The sequence below is a fragment of the Dreissena polymorpha genome, chromosome 4 (assembly GCF_020536995.1).
Source record: "Dreissena polymorpha isolate Duluth1 chromosome 4, UMN_Dpol_1.0, whole genome shotgun sequence".
NCBI lineage: Eukaryota > Metazoa > Mollusca > Bivalvia > Myida > Dreissenidae > Dreissena > Dreissena polymorpha.
In genome coordinates, this window is record NC_068358.1 from 100,768,201 (window position 1) to 100,779,153 (window position 10,953).

Here is a 10,953-nt window from a genome sequence, read left to right on the forward strand (position 1 = left end):
TGAATTGGTGTAGAAATGAAGAAGTTATAGTAAAAGGCAATTTTGGGTGGGTGTGACATATGTGGGCAGGGCGCCCCAGGGTTGGTAATTGTGCCATGCATAGTTGAGATTGACCGTATTGTCATAAGAGAAGTTCAGTATCAATTTGAAGTGAATCGGTGTAGAAATGAAGAAATTATAGTAAAAGGCAATTTTGGGCGGGTGTGGTCTATGTGGGCGGGGCCCCAGGGTTGGTTATGGGGCCATGCATAGTTGAGATTGACCGTATTGTCATAAGAGAGGTTCAGTATCAATTTGAAGTGAATCGGTGTAGAAATAAAGAAATTATAGTAAAAGGCAATTTTGGGTGGGTGTGGTCTATGTGGGCGGGGCGCCCCAGGGTTGGTAATGGGGCCATGCATAGTTGAGATTGACTGTATTGTCATAAGAGAAGTTCAATATCAATTTGAAGTGAATCGGTGTAGAAATGAAGAAATTATAGTAAAAGCAATTTTGGGTGGGTGTGGTCTATGTGGGCGGGGCCCCAGGGTTGGTTATGGGGCCATGCATAGTTGAGATTGACCCTAATGTCATAAGAGAAGTTCAGTATCAATTTGAAGTGAATCCGTGTAGAAATGAAAAAAATATAGTAAATGGAATTTTTTGGTGGGTGTGGCCTATGTGGGCGGGCGCCCCAGGGTTGGGATTGGGGCCATGCATAGTTGAGATTGACCCTAATGTCATAACAAAAGTTCAGTATCAATTTGAAGAGAATCCGTGTAGAAATGAAAAAATTATAGTAAATGGAAATTTTTGGTGGGTGTGGCCTATGTGGGCGGGGCGCCCCAGGGTTGGGAATGGGGCCATGCATGGTTGAGATTGACCGTATTGTCATAAGAGAGGTCCAGTATCAATTTGAAGTGAATCGGTGTAGAAATAAAGAAGTAAATGTAAAATAACCTAAAAAAATGAGTGATAATTTCTGACGCGGCCCCACCCCAACCGCTATAACTTTTGACCCAGGGGTCAGATCAAAATTCCAAATAGTGCAGGGTCGCACATATGCTCATAGCTACCATGTGTGTAAGTTTCAAGGTTCTAGTGCTTTTAGTGTAGGAGGAGATAGTGGCCAGGACGGACGGACGGACGGACAGACGGACGGACGGACGGACGGACGGACGGCGGAGATAACCACAATATCCCCACCTTTTTTTCAAAAAGCGTGGGGATAATAAAACTTTCAAATACAAAAAACAACGTTTTCGCCACTAGCGTGTTCAGTGGCAATGGTAGGCGTAATAACTTATATGCCAAAGAAAACGCTCTGCACTCATTGTCATTCTGAGAAATAAAAGAGTTTAAAAGGCGTACACAAATTGGAATATTTGTGTCAGTGCACGGACTCAATATACGCTCCGTGGTCAGTGATTGAAACATACGACGACCAAAATTATTGCGCCTCTCTTGAGATAAGAAATTACGCAATCAACTCAACTTTACAATATCAGCATACTTAAATTGATACTGTCACGTGTCCTTTATGTAGCTCTTCACGAAATTCCTTTCTTTGCATGTCTTTTTCATAAGATTTTCCTACCACAATTTTTTCTTAAAAATTTAAACGGCGCGTTTCCGAACATCTCATTCACAACACAAGTTAGACCCATCATCAGTTTTACAACACGAGTCTTACCACGTGAACAAACTTCGTAGTGTAGATTACCATCCATGTGATTGACGCGCTGGTTGTGGCTGGAGGCGAATAGACAGACGAACATTTGGATGGTCGCGACAGTCGACAACGATGACCATTTTCTCTGCGTCAGGGTGTTTCCAGCGATACTCTGCATATTCTAGCTGCCTTCGAGTCTCAAAAAGTCACTTTCATCAAAGACGGCAAACATTCCTTTATATATCCACAGGCAATGACGTGGACCAGACAGACACAAGGCGCAGTTCAGGCAGTTGAAAAAGAGAGGATGTAAGAATTGTATTGCATTTGCATCAAATGATTTTATGATAAAAAATATACAAACAAATTATATAAAAATGAAAATTAATTCACCGCTCCTGTTTCTAGACGGATATAATTACGTAGTTTGCGGCTAAAAAAAATGACTGCGGTTACTGCATTTGATGATAAATGCGACCGACTGTAAGAAAACAAATAACATGATGTTGACCGACTTTTTTCATAAAACACAAATAACAATAAAAATGTGTATCGGTAGCAATAAGCGGCAGAAGTCAAAACGCCAGAGAATAGGCGCGTTAGAAAATGATTAGATCCTTATCGCAGCAAAGGTGTCAACAACAACAATTGACCAGTCGCCAAAGTATCGATCGCTCCGCCCACATTTTTCGATCAGCCAATCAGATATCGATTTTTCACACACCCCTCATCAACGCTTATCTGGCCGCCATTTTGTCCGACAAACAAAGCGTGTTGTTAATGTACATATGGAATGGACGTAATTTTTAAGAGTTTACACAGATTTTATATCAAATGCATGATCATCACTGTTCGATCATTATTCAAAATTGTAGGTGCTATACATACTTTATAAAAGGTTATTATTTTATCTTTATTTCTTGAACATATGAACGAGTAATGAGAAAACAAACACAATAATAGTTTAACCACACCAGGTGTGTGTTCTATAAAACGTGTTATACCGTTTGATGCACAATATTATAAAGCAGTTTGGGCAACATAATAATTGCCACACGTGCTTATTAATCTCAGCGTAATTGTCGATGATTAATAAATAACAGTATGTTGCGTGGATCTCATAATGAAGGAACATTAAGGCATTGTTAGGTACTGTACACAAGAAAAGATAACTATTTAATTACTTAAATGATTTCCAATTATATATTTATTTTCTGTGGATCATAAACAAGGGAAATCATTATAAATTGTTAACTTAAATATTGTTTTAACTAAAGTAAAAACAACAAAAAGGTGATTTCAACGCGGCTTAGCCAGCTTAAAGCGACTTCAAGTGTAAAATGTACGGCTTATAATACAACAGCAACATTTCTAATACAACATATTTTGATACGGGGAGAAATGTGAAAATTGCAATTAACATTTAAGGGCCATCTTGTTATAAATAAGCAAATGCATAATATGCTAAATGTATTCAATTCGAATGTTCGTGAACAGCACCGTAATACCAACATTTCATTTTTTGATAGTGAAATGTAACAGGTTCGCATTAAACATAAATGAAATAAAATGCATATTTGACTATCTGTTAATGAAACCACGAAATTATATCTAAATAAAAAAATCGGTGTCTTTTTAAAAATAACACAATAAAACAAAGATCTAAACATTTTTAATAAACAAAAACTCATCATGATATGGATATGTCATTTGCATTTAATAAAAATATTTTCAAAATTATATATGAATAGCCACCGGGTTCACTGTCAGACGGTTGAATACAAGTTAAAAATCAATATGAAATAAATGCTCATTTTTACAACGGATTTTTCATCAACTCCCTATATAATATGTATAAGAAACGTTTCTGATAGTCAGTCTGCCGTTAACTCATTTATTTTGATTACGCCATTTCTCTCTAAAGTATTTATGATTGTATTAACGTTTTACAAAGCAGTTTAGTTTAGTGTGCGGCTTTAATAATTTATATTATAGAAAAGATCGTAATACATCATTACAAATATAGAACTTCCCTCACGTAATCCGCTATAATTGCGATCTGCTTGTCGGAGTTTTCTAATCAATAAACCACGTGACTATGTGGGCGGAGCGATCGATAATTTGGCGACTGGTCAATTAGCAGGCAAATGTTGTTATAAGCAAGCGATCGATAACAGGATTAGAGATAAACTATTAGGGTAAAACATATATTGAAATGCAAACTTTGTATATTTGCTCGGCCTGTATGTTTTTAATGTACAATTTTTGTAATTAAAAATTGGTGTCCGTTTCATTTAATAAAAACGCAAATGTTTTGACGTTTGGTTCATAAAATCGAATCTGCTATTTACCGGTATACTTTTTGGGGACTTTACGTCAATGAAACGTTACGACCGTTATCTAAAAATATCTTCATATGCGCGTAATACGTACAAGAAGATTAACTTAATGAACGAGATGCCTGGAGTGAACAATAATAGTATCATTCATAAATTCATAAGTTTAACAATAGAAATAAATTTAAATCAATGTATGAGTTATAATTCGTATTATTCAATTGAAATAATTTATGTCATTTTACTTTTAATCGACAATAAGCTTTTGTTTATGTTAAATCTTGTGAAAACGACTGGATGGGCTTAAGGCCTAGCAATACTACCAACTGACCAACCATCAAAAGTGGTCACCCTAGAACAGCGGCCATCCGTCTACAACAGCCAGCTTGACCATTTCCATGGACTGGCCACTGTTCTGAAGTTGGAAAGTACTCGAAGTACCTATGCGACCCAGTTCAATCCCTGTTCACAGAAGCATGTGAGTTTCTTTTGCGGTCACCATACCGGGCAGGTTTCCTCCTGGCTCCGGGTTCTCCTTCTCCCCCACAACACAAGAATACACCAAAATAAAATATCTTTTAGTAAAACATATGTCTGGAAATTGCTGCAATATTTCAAAATTAGTGCACATTTCATGTGTCAAATAGTAAATTAACCCATTTAAGCCTAGCGTCTAGAAAAAAGGTGTTGGCAAACAGCGTAGACCCAGATGAAACGCCGCATCATGCGGCGTCTCATCAGGGTCTACGCTGTTTGCTTCAAGGAATTTCTGTAAGAAATATTCTAAATTTGGAAAAAAATAAACTAGACATCCCTAGTTTTGGAAATAAATTGATCCATTTTAGAAGGATGGGAGAGTCCACTAGGCATAAATGGGTTAAGTAGGATTGCTGGGACACATTCCGGGTCCTTACATACCGGTAATGCAGCCAGAGACGCGGAAGGATCGCATAAACTTCGCAATACACACACTGTATTTCATGAAACTTGCCTTACATGGTAAAGTCATTAAGGTCGTAGAAGCATGAGGCCATCATGTTGGATAAAGATGACAATCGAATGTAAAAGATTATAAATGTTTGCCATTTTTTATATCCCCGATATTATTTAAAGTACTTTTATGAAACTGTTCCAAAAAGTAAAGTCAAGTTATTTCAGAAGATATGCAGTATGCATTAATACGTCAAGATGGCTTTATATTGAGGTCTGATATTTTAGAGCTTCCATCTTGTTTCTGTGCCTATGCGTTTCAGCCATTCTCACAAATTCATGGTCAAGGTCACACTTGAAGGTTGAATCCTCGAATCGTATTTTGATATCTGTTCTATCACTGGTAAACACGTTGATGTATTTTCAAGTATTTTTTTCTCAAAAATTGTTGTTATATAAAATATATGCAAAATGCACTGGTCAGTCATGCGTGCTCAATGTCTAATGTTTGAGTCTTTATTTTTGCATCAGCATCATATCTTTCAAGGATTTTCAGGAAACTAAGCCAAATGTTAAAGTCATGTAGACAAAGAGCAGAATGCACTAGTGAGTCACGCTCGCTCAAGGTCAAGGTCGCACTTGCTATTATGGTCTTTTTTTTCCTTTTAGAAATATGAACAATAGAAATGAAATTGATATTTGTAGCATCAATTTTCTTCAATTCGGATAAAGCATTATTTTCCATTAGTGTCGTTTTTTATTATTGATAAATCTTATATAGAACACAAAATCATGACCTTAAATATACAATGTAACTTTAAAGGCCCCGCCTAAGAGTCTAATGTATTGACTGGAATTGGGAAAAATTACTTTCTCGATATTAAGAATATGTCCATAAAGTACGTAACACTATGTTTGACCATTTTTAGCCCCCCCCCCCCCCCTTGTCAAAAACAGTCACAAATACCCCCCCTCCAACAGTCACTCTTTCGAACAAAGTTATTTTGAATTTATATTTAATTAAAATTTACTTGTTTTTAATGTACAATAGTTAAGGTGAAGTTTTAAATATCCTCCAATCATGCAATCTGTGTAGCGCAAGACCAGATTGCAAATGCAAAAGTTGGAATGGAACTACTATGGCGCATGACGCGGGTCATATGATGCCAACCGTAACTTTTAATCACCATGAAAGTGAAAATATGTAATAGATATGAAACAAAAAAGATGATAATTTCTGTCATCAAAAGTGAGGTAAGACGCGTACAACAGATTTAACACATATGTTTGTTCTGGAACACGTTTCCACTTCAAACGAGTTGAGAATGTTGTTGTGGATAATATGGTGTCTGTCTATGATGGGAAGGGGACAACGACAACGAGCGAGGCCTGGTATAGGGGAGATAACCATGGGTCATGGTTAGGTAAGGGTTAGGGTTAGGGGTCGGGTTAGGGTTAAGGTTAGGGTTTTGGCTAACCCTAACCCAAACCCGACCCCTTATCCTTACCCTAACCCTCTATCCCCCCCATGCGCATTACAATACCATGCCTCGCTCGTTGTCATTGTCCGCTTCCCGTCTATGATAGGGAGGTATTGACTTTGATCTCTCCCCTAGGAAGTATCCTTGATGTAGCAGAACTTGTGTTCACTGCATGGAGTTGACCGCCTTAACATTGAGTTGGTAAATATTGTTAAATTGTCACGCTCTGTGTAACCCAGCAAGAAAAATCCCAACCAACATGGGATTTGAGCCCGAGACCGCCCGGTTCCAAATCAGGCAGACACTCTACCGAGTCGCTATAAAAGCTAGCTCATAAAGCAAGGCAGTGTAAGTTCTCCTTATACCGAACCCTTCTATACACACCTCCTCCAAGTGTGAAATTCTTCCACGAATTTCTTACTGCCACGGCATCTGAGGGACGTCTGACATACCTGGTGGGGCTAATACGATGGGTGCCAATGTAACCAAGCAAGCAAAATCCCCGACCACAATGGGGATCGAATGCATCGAAGCCGGGACCTCACGGTTCCAAATCAGGCAGACACTCTACCGCGTCACTATAGAAGCTAGCTCATAAAGCAAGACAGTGTAAGTTTCCTTATACCGAAACCTGCTACATCTGTGCAGCTGAACAGGCTAATATGGGACAACACTTTTACATATGAATTTAGCCCAGTTTTCTCAGAACGAAACTCAAATAAGCCTGTGAAAATGATTGGTTTGGTTTTCAACGAACTATATTATTCAAAGGTGTATTGTGTTTGGTGAGAAATCTGTTCTTTATACCGGACTATTCTTCTTGAATTGACCAAATATGGATTAAAATATAATTAGTAAATAATATCACATTGTTTCATAGCCACTGTCGTTGTACATGAAACTCTAGGTACACTACGGATCAATACGTACATTACTACAATCTCAATGACCGCGTTATATTGTGTTATATTCGTATTTTTAAGGGCGTTTACAACAGTCAGTACACAATAGTCGCGCACACCACTTTTTTTTATGTAAGCCTCGTTTTGGAAAATTGGCTTTATGCATGTGCAAAGTGCCGTACCAGATTAGGCTGTGCATTATGGAATTCCGCTTTTATTGAATTTTATGGATTTTTTTTTCAAAGAAAGAAAACTTCAAGACTTTATTAAAACGATACAGTCCAAAAAGCGGAAAGTGAATTTTCTGTTTAGCCTGTGTGAAGACTGCAGAGGCAATTCTGAGACGACACAGTTTGCTGAGTCATTCACGTATGGATTTACGTGTTACAAGTAGCGACCCATTGGAATATATTGTCGTCTAAAGTACTTTTTTATGGCGTTCATCTGTTGCAATAAATAGCTTAAATATGTTAAATTATTATTACTGACAACCAAATTCATACTACGGAATTACTCAAAGTTTTCGGACACGTAAAATGCTGTTGGATGAAAACAGTTTCTATTAACGATATTCATGGTTATTTACCCAAGAACGCACATGAACTTGTTCCATACCTTCAGTTATTCATGTGGTTGGTTGTATGACCTTAATCCGCTTGTAAAATCGCATGATCGAGGTGTCATCAGCTAAGCGCAACAGGACATAGTTCTAATAAAGTAGCTTTCTACGATGAACTGTCCGAAAATGTAGTCATTCTTAATGATTTATTATAATTTAGTTTTGTCCGAAAATATAATCAAGGCAGATATTTATTTTTTCCTAAAAACAGGGGTGTCCGAAAATTAAGAGTGTCCAAAAATAACGTGTAATTACGGTAGTTGCCCATAAATAATATTCACTCAAACAATGAAATAAAATGATACTTAACATGTATGTATAAACGACAACACTGGTTTACTGCAAACAGTTTATTAAATTTTGATACAATGATTTATCATAGGTTCAATATTGAGTTTAAATTAAAATATTTACTTATCTTGATATACGCAGGTACATATAGAATTCAATGTATTGTATAGATTTTTTATGAACGGTAGAATGGTTTGTCTTGTATTTGAGTAAACTAAAAGAAAATATTTCTTAGCCGTTGTTAAGCAAGTGAAATATCACACTCGATAATTTAACGAACGTTGTAAGTTATCGGAGGTTCGCATTATTTTGGTAGCGAAGTCAGACAAAAAATATGAGGCTTGATGTTCAGCCGATATGGTTAGAAGTAGAGACACTCACTTTACCAGCAAAAGAAGAGCAAACACTTAGAGCTGTCCACGAAACAATAATAATATAAGCCTGTTTCTGTGAAAACTGGGTTTATTGAATGTGCATTAAGTGTCGCCCAGACTAACCCCTGCAGTTTAGTGTCGCACAGACTAACCCCTGCAGTCCAGTGTCACCCAGACTAACCCCTGCAGTCCGCAAACGCTAATCAGGGCGGACACTCTCTGCTTTTATGGAATGTTTCGTTTAAACGAAGTATCATCCTAACAAAATTTAAACGGAAAGTGTCGTCCCTGATTATCGTGTGTAAACTGTACAGGCTAATCTGGGATGACACGTTGGGCACATGCATGAAGCCCAGTTTTCCCAAAACGCTGTTCATACTATTGTCCTCCAAATCACATGTTAGGGTAGAGTCGGTCATATATCCAGAACATCCACTGCTCGAGTGCAACGGTAGACAAGGGCAACAATCGTGACGCTATCATTGAAGCCTGGAACAGGACATTGCACGCTAAAATAAGGAATGCGACCTTCATAATGCATCTTCAACTGCATTTTCATCGTAGTGAAATCCCCCCATTTCGTAAAATTTGACAGTAAGTTCCCGTTGGTCGGAACGCCATTTTCTCTGCTATAAGAACTCCTCGTGCATCTTTCCTTAGCTTGAACTATCCCGTATATGACAAAAGCGCAGTCGTTAGACGGAAGTGTGCAGTTGAATTCTCCTAAAAACAGACACGCAACATTAATGATCAAACTCAACTGTTTATCACACGGGCTTGTTTTACCCATCACTGTTGATAAAATTGGTTGTAACACATTAGAAATCACCACACTCGTAGCCTGAATCACGTTAAATTAATATTTCCAATAAATATATTTGCAAAAAGTAGCGCACAATAAAACACTATAGTTTGTAGCTATTTTTTTGTTTTATTATAATACTCATACACAAAACACGAAGTATTCATTCTCAGAATAATAAAATACACGCTATTGGTGCACTCATGTAAGAGATACAAGCATGCTGTAATAAAACATAATAATTCAAGATGCTATACGGGAGGTATGTTTTAGTTGGTTTGCTTCGAAAATTTGATAACACATTGAAATACAATTATATCTTGATTATGCACGAGTGCCATAATCCTGTTTTACTAAGTTTAATAGTCATAACAATAAAAATGTGGTCAAACCATGGGTTTTGATGCAGTTTACTCTCACAGTATCCAGTTCCCATAAAATGCTATTGATCGTAAAGTTGTATCTAAAACGGTAGTCTTCCAGAACCCAGTTTTTGTTGAAGTCCCGCAAATTCATTCGAAACATCGGGCATGCATCTGAAACAATTATTATTAAAGTAAAACCGGTCACCTAAAACCCTAGTGATAAAGCAACGACATGTTGCAAACTTCAAATTACTAAAATCGTACCAAAAAATTATAAGGAGTTTATGAATCTCATTCTGGAAAAAATGAGCTTAATGCACGTGCTTTAAGTGTCTTCTTAGATTAGCCTGTGCCGGCCACACAGGCTAATAAGAGACGACACTTTGCACTTAAAATGGATTTACGTTTTAAATAGACTTCACTTTACGCACGTCCATTAAACCATAACGAAGCTCATATAAAAACCGCATGCAATTAAGTTAACAAAATACTTATTTGGCAATAAAACCAACTAAAACCACATTCGATTTTTGTAATCCAAACGACACGAAACTATTTGAAACTATGTAAATTCGTTGTAAAAGTTAAACCTTTCTGAACCGTTATCGTTGATAAATAACAACAACAAACGGATGATCTTCAACAACCAGCACAAACATAACCGCGAAAAAAGCACAAAGCAACAAACAGAAATGAAAAATGTCCGCTTCGCATTGCGTAAGCCTTTTTCTTCCAAACATTAACACGTTTATTCCTAGTGGACTCTCCCATCCTTTTAAATTGGATCAATTTATTTCCAAAATTAGGTATGTCTAGTATACATATTTCTATAGTTAGACTATTTCTTACAGAAATTTCTTTAATCAAACAGCGCAGACCCAGACTGTCAATATTATTTATCATCAGAAATGTTGCACGTGTTGAGTATTCAGCTAATATGTTCCATGTTGCAATTATAGATTATACATACATGTCAAATAATATCCGTTCAAATAAACAATGTTTGATATTTAATGTTTCCATTTTCAACAATGTTAATTTTTAAGGTGGAGGCATCTCAAATATGTCTTGTGCATTTTCTAATTAAAACTGATCAATGAGTTAAAAACATGTTCAAAATTTAAACTATACATTTACTTTTATTTTTAAATCGCATGCACAACGAACTCAACTTTATCACAACTCTAACGCTTCTTTACAAA

The 10,953-nt window shown here is 36.8% G+C and overlaps 1 long non-coding RNA gene across 1 annotated transcript; it reads right to left on the bottom strand.

Moving 5' to 3' along the window:
- Window positions 1-8,317: 8,317 nt before the first annotated feature.
- On the bottom strand, window positions 8,318-10,453 carry LOC127879767 (uncharacterized). Its single transcript, XR_008049232.1, has 3 exons — window positions 10,342-10,453; window positions 9,779-9,922; window positions 8,318-9,307 (listed from the first exon to the last, which is right to left on the bottom strand). It is a non-coding gene; the product is annotated as an uncharacterized LOC127879767 (long non-coding RNA).
- Between the last annotated feature and the right edge of the window lie 500 nt (window positions 10,454-10,953).